We start from the raw sequence: 12,145 nt of genomic DNA on the forward strand, positions 1-12,145 counted from the left end.
CAATCTGCTATTATTATTTATTATTTTATATTTACATTTAAATATTTTAAAAATAATAAAATATTATAATAATTACAATAAAATTAAAATAATAATTATTATATTATTATTATGTAAAATATGCAAATATAACAATAATATTATATATTATTAATATAATAATTAGCATTAATATAATAATTATAATAATCATAATAGTTCTCATAATAATTATAATAATCTAATAATAATAATAATTATTATTATTATTATTATATGCTTGTGTCCCTTTTTTCAGGAGCACTTTGTAAACAACAGACCATGTCAAAAAACGAAATTGATAAAACCATCAAAAGGTTGGCTCAGGCCATGATGCCAGGTTGTATGTTGAGTTTAAATGAAATACTTTGGAAAGATTGGGCGGGCCGTATTCAAACACTTGGCGGGCCGGATGTGGCCCCCGGACCGTAGTTTGCCCACCCCTGATCTAGCTAATAGCAGGGCTGCAGCAAGGAATTCTGGCCCCCATGAAAATAAATCACGTTGTCTCTTTCCTCTTTTATTAGTTATTGTGTTTTTATTAGTAATTACTTATTTTGTGGGCCACCTGGCAGTCGGGGGACCTTGGAATCGTCCTGACTTTCCCCCCCTTATACGGCACCCATCATTGTCCAGTATCACTCATGGATGATGAAGTTTTCATCGTAATGTCTGCTTCAATTCCTACTGGTGAACTACTTTCACTCTTTATTTATGGAATTATGTGTATTGTTGTACTTATTAATCAACTCCCGAGACTCGGATACCGCATTATTTTCAAAGCTTATATAATTTTGTTCCTTTTGCTGTACCTTCCAAGAAGGTCGCCTTTCATAATACCTCCTTCTTGATTATGAATACGAAGGCCCATTTAAAATTAATTGCGCTTATTTACGCCCTTTTTTTTATCATCATTAGTTGCAACTCCCCCCCGTAGCCAATATCCTGCTGGCCCTAGATTAAAGGCGTTATTTGATGAATATTGATATGTTTGATGAAAAAGCCCTGCAAGCTGTGGTTTACATTTGTTTGGACTGAGGCCTTTAAGACGAAAATAGGATTCCCAGTCATGAGCCTCTCATTTGCAAATTATTCATGGGATTCCTTGACAGCGTGGTTTTATTAAGAGAAGGAACATGAAGTAAAGCTGCTGATAAAACCCGCGGCGTTACAGTCGTTGGAAGATGCAGAAAACGAGCATTGCATCATGGAAATCTCCATTACATTGCATTACATTGTTGGTAGCTAAAGAAGGGGTATTTGCAGGCTATGTTGACTGAGTCCAGATAGTTTGCTGGCTAAAGAGTTGGTTTCAAGTGATGCTGATGCTGATTCAATGGACTCTGTTTGTCTCAGATGGCTTTCCTAGCTAAAGAAGAGGGTTGTTTCATCGGATTTTTATTGCGTTTAAGTTTGCTGGCTAAGGTAGTGGTAGTTCCCGGTCGAAGTTGATTGAGTCTCAGTTTGCCGGCTAAAGAAGGGCTGGTTTCAAGGGATGCCAAGAGATGCATAGGCTTTACTGGCTAACATGTCAGGGCTGTTGAGTCAGTCCCAGCTAATTTGCTGGCTAATGAACAGGGCCGTTGTTTGCGGTTTTTAATCGTGTTTTAAATAGTTTGCTGGCTAAAGAGTTGGTTTCAAGTGATGCTGATGCATTCTCAACTGGTTTTCCTGGCTAAAGCAGAAGGTTGTGCCGTGGGATTTTAATTGAATCTCTACAAGTCTGTTGGCTATTGAAGGCAATGTAGATTGAGTGTCAAACAGTTTGCTGTCCAAAGAAGAGCTGGTTTCAATGGACTCTGTTTATCTGAGATGGCTTTCCTAGCTAAAGAAGAGGGTTGTTTCATCGGATTTTAATTGCGTTTAAGTTTGCTGGCTAAGGTAGAGGTAGTTCCCGGTCGAAGTTGATTGAGTCTCAGTTTGCCGGCTAAAGAAGGGCTGGTTTCAAGGGATGCCAAGGGATGCATAATCAGTCTTAGCGGGTTTACTGGCTAATACAGTTACATGAGTCAGTCCCAGCTAATTTGCTGGCTAATTAGTTGTTTCTTAACTAGTTTGCTGGCGAAAGAAGGAGTAGTTTCAAACCGTAGATGATTGAGTAGTTTGCTGACTAAAAAAAAAGAGGTTGTTGCTTTGGTTTTTAATTGAGTCCCATCAAGTTTGCTGTCATAAGAAGTGGTCATTTGTAGTTGATGTCGATTGAGTCCCAGATGGTTTGCGCTCGAAAAAAGGGTTGGTTAATCAGTCTTAGCTGGTTGCTACCAGCGATGTTTAGTCAGTCTCAACGAGATGCTGGCTAAAGAAGTACAAGTATACCAGTATACTGACCAGTATACTTAGTTCAGGTGCAAGCAAAGCAACTAGCAGGACATTGTTTTAACTGAGTAGGTGTTTTTTTTTGCATGGTCTACCGGCTATTATTCCCCTCCTGCAAGAATCCGTTCAACTATTCCATAAAAATAATAATATTCCACAGTGTTTGCCTTGAAATTCACCCCACTTGAGAATTCTGCCGTGGTCTGGGATGACCTCTGAGTCACGCAGTTGTAGCTGTGAGCGTGTCTGAACCTAAACACTTCCTCTGTCGGCACAGCCACGAACGTTTGATGGTAATTGTCCCCCCCCCCACACGGCTTTATGCATGCTGAGCTGCTTCCTCGTCTGAAGGCAACTTCCTTTCTTCCTTTCCCTGCTGCAAAAACTTGCTTGCATTGTTTTTTTTTTTTTTTGTGGCGTAAATGCCCTGAAGTCAAAAACTCATCGTCTTCCTGTAGCGTAGGACAGCGGCTTCTCTCAGAGTGGCAATTATTCATCACTGACAGCGATGGCCATTTTAGTTCGTTTCCACTGCAATTGATCGCGAGGGGAAAAAAAATCAATTTTTATGTGATAGCCGTAGCTTTTAACCAAACTGACTGCCACCTCGGTCAGGTCAAGGATTGAGTGAGGGAAGTTATTTTTGTTCCTAGATTGCCTACGTGTCATTGAACCATCATGTGATTGATACTGAATGAAAGACAGAGCAAGGCCGTTGCAGCTCGGGGGTCAGGTGGAGCCTGATCGTTAGGGTAACTAGCAAAAGTGACGTATCATTTTTTTTGTCAACATCAGCATCTCATTTAGAGAAAATTCACATTATGCTGACCACTTCCAAAGATGATTAGCTTTCATGCTCATTTCCTTATAGCGCTTACCATATTAGCATCCAGCTTGTCAAAGTGTCCCAACTCACCAGTGATGAACTATTAATGCTCTCAGCACAAGGCTGATTGGGTTTATGTTTCAATGTTTTTCAACCCGAAGTCATCTCCTCGGGCATCTAATTGCACACTTGTTGCGGCTTCCACTCGCCGACTTGTCTGCACATAACACCATCTGTTCCCCGTCCGCACAAGACCGATCGTAATTTCATAAAGAGAAAATAATATGCACCTCCTTGGCAAACGGTTCAAAGTTGATTTTTTTCAAGTCAAATTATTTTGCTAGCAAACACGTGTTTTAAATATTTTAAATGGGATGATATTTGAAAAGAGCGTGATGAATTCAAACGTCGAAGGAAGGGTTGCGTTCGAGCAGATGTTCCCAAACTGCCAAAGATGCCAGATGTTTCGCGCTCATTTCAAAGGGCACATTTTACAGCCTTTTGGCGCTGATCAGGACGTGATTAGTGCCAACACATGGCAGCAAAACAAGTCTCAATTGTAAAGATATGCTCAATACTTTCAGTTTCTTCAATGATTCTATTTTATATTAAATTGACACAAACATAAGAGAGTACATTTTTCCCCACATAGAACTGGAAAAATATATATATTCAGGGTTGGTTTTGAAAAATGTATACAGTCCAACTAATAATTTAGGTCAAAATGACTCAGAGCTTTTCTTCCTGGCACTCGCACAACGATTTGCAGTGGGAAAATGTGTTATAAATGCTTGTTAACAACATAGCAAACAACAGAGGAGAAGTTATGATGGTGGTTTTCACTCATAACACTCATAAGTGTTATGAAAAAATATTTAAAAACACATGACAGGGTTCAGTCTGTGTTTTGTCTTAAAATATATTTTCCCATAAACGCCTCGTCTTACATTCAGGTCAATAAGGTAATCAAAACTATCCAAATAACAGTAACCCAGGGTTAAGCGGTTGTCATCATACAACAGTATTTACCAAAGTAATGTTAAATTTTTGTGAAGCATATCTTTATTTTTAGGGCTGTGTTTGACTACGAATTTTAATAGCCGAATCTGATTTGTTAGATTTTGTCCGTAATTAGCTAATATTTGACTTGTTGTTTTTAATAGCAGAGCTAACTGTGATCTTGACAAAGAAACAGATCTCATTTGCGTCTTTTTCCACCTCAACGACTCCTAAGACACCACTACTAATTTTAGCAGTCTGTGCCAAAGAAAAAGCAATGGACAATTTGGAGTCGCCAATTAACCTAGCATGTTTTTGGAATGTGGGGGGAAACCGGAGTACTAGTAGAAAACCCGTGGGGAGAACACGCAAACTCGACACAGAGATGCCCGAACGGGGAATCGAACCCCGGTCTCCTAGTCACTCGTCCACTCCAAGATTTTACGATCCGTACTCAAACGACACTGAATCATCACATGACCCAGCAGTGGAACGGGCACACAGGATAGCACATCACGTGTCTCGGTTGGATTGTACGTCAGTGGCGCTATGAAAAGCACTGGCAGAGTGGACCTCAGGGCTCCACCGTTGCACCCGAGTTGTTATGGAGCTGTCACGTTTTAAGGTGACAGCACACAATGTAACAGCCACCCTCACCCACTTCCTCCGATGTTAGACAGGATGTATTTGGAGCCCATAGAGGCAAAAGGGCACAAGTAAATGAGTTGCTCTCAGGCCTCGGTGTGTGAGTCTTTTTTTTTTTTTTGACAGCTTTCCCAGCTATAGGAACCTTTGGTTTGAAAGCTCTATTATTCCAGGGGGGTTCGAATCGGCGCTGAGGCTGCAGGTGGCTTTGAGGACATCCTGCTGTGTTTTTATGGATTATTAATTACGGTGGGGCTGCACGGCGGTCGAGTGGTTAGCGCGCAGACCTCACAGATAGGAGCCCCGAGTTCAATCCCACCCTTGGACATCTCTGTGTGGAGTTTGCATGTTCTCCCTGTGCATGCGTGGGTTTTCTCCGGGTATTCCGGTTTCCTCCCACATTCCAAAAACATGCTAGGTCAATTAGCCACTCCAAATTGTCCATAGGTATGAATGTGAGTGTGAATGGTTGTTTGTCTATATATGTGCCCTGTGATTGGCTGGCGACCAGTCCAGGGTGTACCCCGCCTCTCGCCCGAAGACACCTGGGATAGGCTCCAGCAACCCCCGCGACCCTCGTGAGAAAAAGCTGTAGAAAATGAATGAATGAAAAATTACAACCGGGCTGCACGGCGGTCGAGTGGTTAGCACGCAGACCTCACAGATAGGAGCCCCGAGTTCAGTCCCACCCTCGGACATCTCTGTGTGGAGTTTGCATGTTCTCCCCGTGCATGCGTGGGTTTTCTCCGGGTATTCCGGTTTCCTCCCACATTCCAAAAACATGCTAGGTTAAAATCCAAATTGTCCATAGGTATGAATGTGAGTGTGAATGGTTGTTTGTCTATATGTGCCCTGTGATTGGCTGGCCACCAGTCCAGGGTGTACCCCGCCTCTCACCCCAAAGACAGCTGGGATAGGCTCCAGCACCCCCTCGTGAGGATAAGCAGTAGAAAACAAATGAATGAATGAATTACAACTGGGCTGCACGGCGGTCGAGTGGTTCGCGCGAAGACCTCACAGCTAGGAGACCCGAGTTCAATCCCACCCTCGGACATCTCTGTGTGGAGTTTGCATGTTCTCACCATGCATGCGTGGGTTTTTTTCCGGGTACTCCGGTTTCCTCCCACATTCCAAAAACATGCTAGGTTAATTAGCGACTCCAAATTGTCCATAGGTATGAATGTGAGTGTGAATGGTTGTTTGTCTATATGTGCCCTGTGATTGGCTGGCCACCAGTCCAGGTAATACCCCGCCTCTCGCCCCAAAGACAGCTGGGATAGGCTCCAGCACCCCCTGTGTGGAGTTGGTTTTCTCCGGGTATTCCGGTTTCCTCCCACATTCCAAAAACATGCTAGGTTAAAATCCAAATTGTCCATTGGTATCAATGGTTTGTCTATATGTGCCCTGTGATTGACTGGCCACCAGTCCAGGTTGTACCCCGCCTCTCACCCCAAAGACAGCTGGGATAGGCTCCAGCACCCTCCTCGTGAGGATAAGCGGTAGAAAACAAACGAATGAATAAATTACAGCCCTCGTTTTTAAACAAAACATGCTGAACAATAGTCACAGGTACACATTAAATTGAGAAGGATGAGAAAGAGCAAACAGTGAACGATCTCCCTCCCTAACAAAAGTCAATTCCCTGAGTCAGATATCCGTCACTTTGGGATCTGTTATGGAGCGTCCCTGTTGACATTAGAGCTGTCTAGTGGGCCGGTGTCTCTGAAAAGTGGACTTCAAGGGGCCATAAAACCTGTCTGTGGTTACATATGAACCCCAGCCTAAGCAGACACACTTATTTACACCGGGACACGTTTCCCCAAAGACGCCATCACTCCTGGCCCGAGCGGCGGCGTTCCACCAACGTGACAAACAAAGAGCGAAAGAGGGGTTAAAGAAGATTCACCTGTCATTTCATTAGGATACACTTTCTTTCCGGATAAGTGGATTAGACACCCCAGCTGTTCAATTACCCAAGCGCTCGTAAAAATCTGAAGTTACATCTCTCCCGCGTGAGATATAGTCATGGCGCCCGTAGCCATAATGGCAAGATTTAGGATCAGCCTCTCCGGTGTGACGGAGGCTCAGCTGAGGGACTCTCTCTGTCACCAGATATTGCGCTCCCCAGCCGCTCATTAAAAGAGGGAACCATTACTTTGGGCACGGCTCGCTTCTCGCCACCCGATGCTTCATCTACCTTCACAGCTCCCTGGAAGTAAATAAACATAAATGAGCTCAAGATCAGGCAGACGGCACCTGGGCCAAACCCGGGAAGGCTTTTACTTCCATCAGCGTGGCCCATTACTTTCTTAATACGGCTCATCATACCGTATCTCTCTGAATACTTAAAAGTGGTAGCGGCTACATGGGATTTTGCATCGGTCTACTTTTTCTCCGGAGCTTACACTTCAAAATTTTTTAACTATAGATCGCTTTCACAGCTTGTTAATATCAGTGATTACTTGACAAAGTATAGCTGGATTCTACTTAAAAGTTTTTGTACTTTTAGAACACTTGCTTGTGACTGGTATGTACCCTCAGAGGTTCAACTTTTGGAGTTTTTTGGCTTTGGATTTTAGTGGTAAATTCTACCTAAGGATGGAAAGTCACCACTTTTTCTCAACATCAGATTTCTTTACCCAACAAGTGATAGCGCAGACCTTTGCTCTACCATCTGTTGGACCGGAAGTCCCACCTTCTTCATGTATCACGTCATTGGCCGAGTCAGAAAGCAAGACTTTTCCCTCAACGGATCGACTTTTGGAACCTTCAATCTCAATTTTCTCCAATAGCTATTTGGTACTGGATAAAGTGCAAACGGTGATTTTAGAGTTTCACCTTCTTTTCTGAACACCAGAAGGTTTCATACCTCTGCTCTGCATCCGTTGGACTAGCAGCGCCCCCCCCCCCCCCCCCATCTTAATGTTTAATGTCAGTGACCCAGTCAGAAAATGGCTTGTTCTCAGGACTCAAAGAACTGACGTCTGGACAAACCATGTTCGGATAGGATAGGAAAAACCATGCTAGGACCATGAAGTAACAGGTACATTGATGATAACATGTAATATTTATATATGCCATATTTTGGTCCCTTTAAGCATTCCGGGAATGTCCTTCCTGGGCGCATTGATACACCTAGCTTAGCTTGGCTAACAGTGGCAGCGTCACTTTCGGTCGTGGCTGGTCGTGTGATGACGCTAGCCCAGGGGTGGGCAAACTTTTTGACTCGCGGGCCGCATTGATATGACAAAATTTAAAATTTATTTTAAAAATAATGAAATATAATAATAATTACAATAAATTAAATAATTAAAATTAATTATTATTATTATGTAAAATATGCAAATATAACAATAATATTATATATAATTAATATAATAATTAGCATTAATATAATAATTATAATAATCATAATAGTTCTAATAATAATTATAATAATCTAATAATAATAATTATTATTATTATTATGTGCTTGTGTCCCTTTTTTCACGAGCACTTTGTAAACAACAGACCATGTCAAAAAACGAAATTGATAAAACCATCAAAAGGTTGGCTCAGGCCATGATGCCAGGTTGTATGTTGAGTTTAAATGAAATACTTTGGAAAGATTGGGCGGGCCGTATTCAAACACTTGGTGGGCCGGATGTGGCCCCCGGGCCGTAGTTTGCCCACCCCTGCGTTAGCCGCTAACCAAAAAAAAAAAAAAGCTTGTCACTGGGACTTTACCCTGACACTGGGCCCTTCAATGTTGACCTTTGCAAATCGGGAACATAGTACCATTTTGGTTCTGGATCAAGTACAAGCAATGAAGAAGTCAGTCTTACCGATTTTTTGTTTATTTACCGTCTTTTTTTGAACCCCAGAAGCGAGCAAGGAAGCATACCTTTGTTTTTACATCTGTTAGACCAGCAGTCCTCCTGGTTTGATGTATCATGTAATTGGCCAGGTCACAAAAGGGGGCGTGTCAGTGGGACCCTCACACCTCTACGCCTCTACCCGTTAGGCCAACATTGCCTTTCTTAATGTATCCTGTGATTGGTCAGGTCCTCCATAGAATGCGCTTCAGTTTCCGGACTCGCCAAGAGTAATGGAGTCCCTGCCAGCTGTGGACTCGAGGGGGGGCCTCTCTTTGTCACACTTCCACCTAGAAAACTCCACAGGGACGGCGATACGAGGACAAATGCCCCTCTTGGGACGCGAGCGCTCAGTGAAGCACGCCTCTTTTAGTTCCTTCTCAGTCACCCCGCATCCGGAACGCCGACACTCACGCCATCTCACATCTGGCGCCGCCGCGGCTCTAACGGATGTGTCGGAATTACAAAAAGTGTATACACGCATGCAAAGGCATGCCTCGTCCGAGTGACGGTGCGCCTATTAGTTGCCTGGTGGCGCTTTTCACTTTTCAGACCTTATGAGGCGTCCTTTCCTTTCGGAGGCCACGGCCGCTCCATGAATCCCCGCCGTTACCCGAGATGGGCTCTCCTAATGAATTCCTTCCATCCAACTATTTTCCCTGCTGTCGCCTCAGATCCCGTCACGTCCGTCACTCGGAGCATGCTAGCCGGCGGGGCAGGCGAGCTAACGGTTGTTACTCTGATATGAAGAGAACGTTTACGCGACTGCCTCTTTGCGGTTCTTTTGTGGATGATTGACTCTAATGTCAGAGATGAGCGCCTGGCACAACCATTTACCTTCTAGGACAGGGGTGGGCAAACTACGGCCCGGGGGCCACATCCGGCCCGCCAAGTGTTTGAATACGGCCCGTCCGTTCTTTCCAAAGTATTTCATTTAAACTCAACATACAACCTGGCATCATGGCCTGAGCCAACCTTTTGATGGTTTTATCAATTTCGTTGTTTGACATGGTCTGTTGTTTACAAAGTGCTCCTGAAAAAAGGGACACAAGCACATAATAATCATAATTATTATTATTATTATTATTATAATTATTATTAGAACTATTATTCATTCATTCATTCTCTACCGCTTTTCCTCACGAGGGTCGTGGGGGTGCTGGAGCCTATCCCAGCTGTCTTCGGGCGTAAGGCGGGGTACACCCTAGACTGGTGGCCAGCCAATCACAGGGCACATATAGACAAACAACCATTCACACTCACATTCATACCTATGGACAATTTGGAGTGGCTAATTAACCTAGCATGTTTTTGGAATTTGGGAGGAAACCGGAGTACCCGGAGAAAACCCACACATGCACGGGGAGAACATGCAAACTCCACACAGAGATGCCCAAGGGTGGGATTGAACCCTGGTCTCCTAGCTGTGAGGTCTGCGCGCTAACCCCTAGACCACCGTGCCGCTAGAACTATTATGATTATTATAATTATTATATTAATGCTAATTATTATATTAATTATATATAATATTATTGTTATATTTGCATATTTTACATAATAATAATATAATAATTATTATTTTAATTTTATTGTAATTATTATAATATTTTATTATTTTTAAAATATTTAAATATAAATATAAAATAATAAATAATAATAGCAGATTGCATGACAATTTTACAGATACAATAATACCAGGTGGACTGTTGCGTGTAAAATATATAGTCTGCCCCCCCCCCCCCCTGTAAATTTTGTCATATCAATGCGGCCCGCGAGTCAAAAAGTTTGCCCACCCCTGTTCTAGGATCTTCACTTGCATCCGACCTCTCACTTTGTCCTTTCCCTTCATCGCCGCATGCAAGCGAACGCAACGGCACAAGGGATGACGCTCCCACGAGCGCCGCAGTCCTTCAATAAAATCCATTATGATGATGACGTTTTTTTTTTTTTTTAACGCTCCATCCTGACTCAACATCCTGGCCTTTTCTCTTGCCATCTCCACTTTTCACTCAGCTACCTCTTTCCCCTTTAAATTAGCCCCGCTCTATTAGATGAGAGTCCCCGGTGCTGGATGACGTGTCGCGGGACCACAGGGCATAAATCATCCCCAAGAGTAGCGGCCGTGGCAGGCCTGAGCGTCACGTCCACCAGCCGAGATTTACACCGCACACTGAAACGCGGCCCCCGGGCCAATCTTGATCCTTATCCACTGGGTCATCTACAAATTGGTTATTGATCCCCCAATCACAAAATGAATTATTTGGTGCCGAGAAGATGCTACATTTACAGTGGAGGTGCTTCTGTTACATCAGCAATGGATTGTTGTTTGCAGGCAAAAAAAAAAAAAAAAGTACTTTCAGAGAGCGATAAATGTACTCTTGAGATGAATGGGTGTCATGTTGTCTTCCACAGAACCTCATTAGAACGTGGAGCAAAGTGAAAACTTCTCCATGACTTTTTCCGGAACTTAAATCTTCACCTTTTTTTTTTATTGAAATCAGGAGCAACACTTTCGGGTTTTTGTGAAGATGGTTGACATGCAGCATCCTGTTGAGTGTCCTTCACAATAAGGTGCATACGGTTGACCAAATTTGTGTACCTTTTTGTCAGTCAAATAACATTTCTAACAAATAATATTGTTGAAAATAGTTTTACATGAATAAGGATGAGTTCCAACAACTGTAATATTGTCAACAACATAGTATTTCCAGAGGATACACGAACTGAACAGGTCTTCTTAACACACTACCTGTGTGTACCTACTGTACCTACTACGTACTGTAGACGTGTGAACAGTACACTAGCATACTAGACCAGGGGTGGGCAAACTTTTTGACTCGCGGGCCGCATTGATTTAACAAAACGGGGGGGGGGCAGACTATATATTTTACACGTAACAGTCCACCTGGTATTATTGTATCTGTAAAAGTGTCATGCAATCTGCTATTATTATTTATTATTTTATATTTATATTTAAATATTTTATATTTAAATATTTTTATTTAAATATTTTTTATTTAAATATTTTATATTTAAATATTTTATATTTAAATATTTTTATTTAAATATTTTATATTTAAATATTTTTATTTAAATATTTTAAAATTTATTATTATTATTTAAATATTTTAAAATGTATTATTATTATTATTATTATTATTATCATCATTATGCTTGTGTCCCTTTTTTCAGGAGCACTTTGTAAACAACAGACCACATCAAATAACAAAATTGATAAAACCATCAAAAGGTTGGCTCAGGCCATGATTCCAGTTCGTATGTTGAGTTTAAATGAAATACTTTGGAAAGAACGGACGGGCCGTATTCAAACACTTGGCGGGCCGGATGTGGCCCCCGGGCCGTAGTTTGCCCACCCCTGTACTAGACCATCCCTGCCTGGAAAAACCTCGGCTATTCTACCCATTTTCCAGGTCTGTCCGGGTGCATCATAATCTAGTTCCTCACTATTTGCTGAGGCTGGAACCGG

The sequence above is a fragment of the Doryrhamphus excisus genome, chromosome 22 (assembly GCF_030265055.1).
Source record: "Doryrhamphus excisus isolate RoL2022-K1 chromosome 22, RoL_Dexc_1.0, whole genome shotgun sequence".
Taxonomy (NCBI): Eukaryota; Metazoa; Chordata; class Actinopteri; order Syngnathiformes; family Syngnathidae; genus Doryrhamphus; species Doryrhamphus excisus.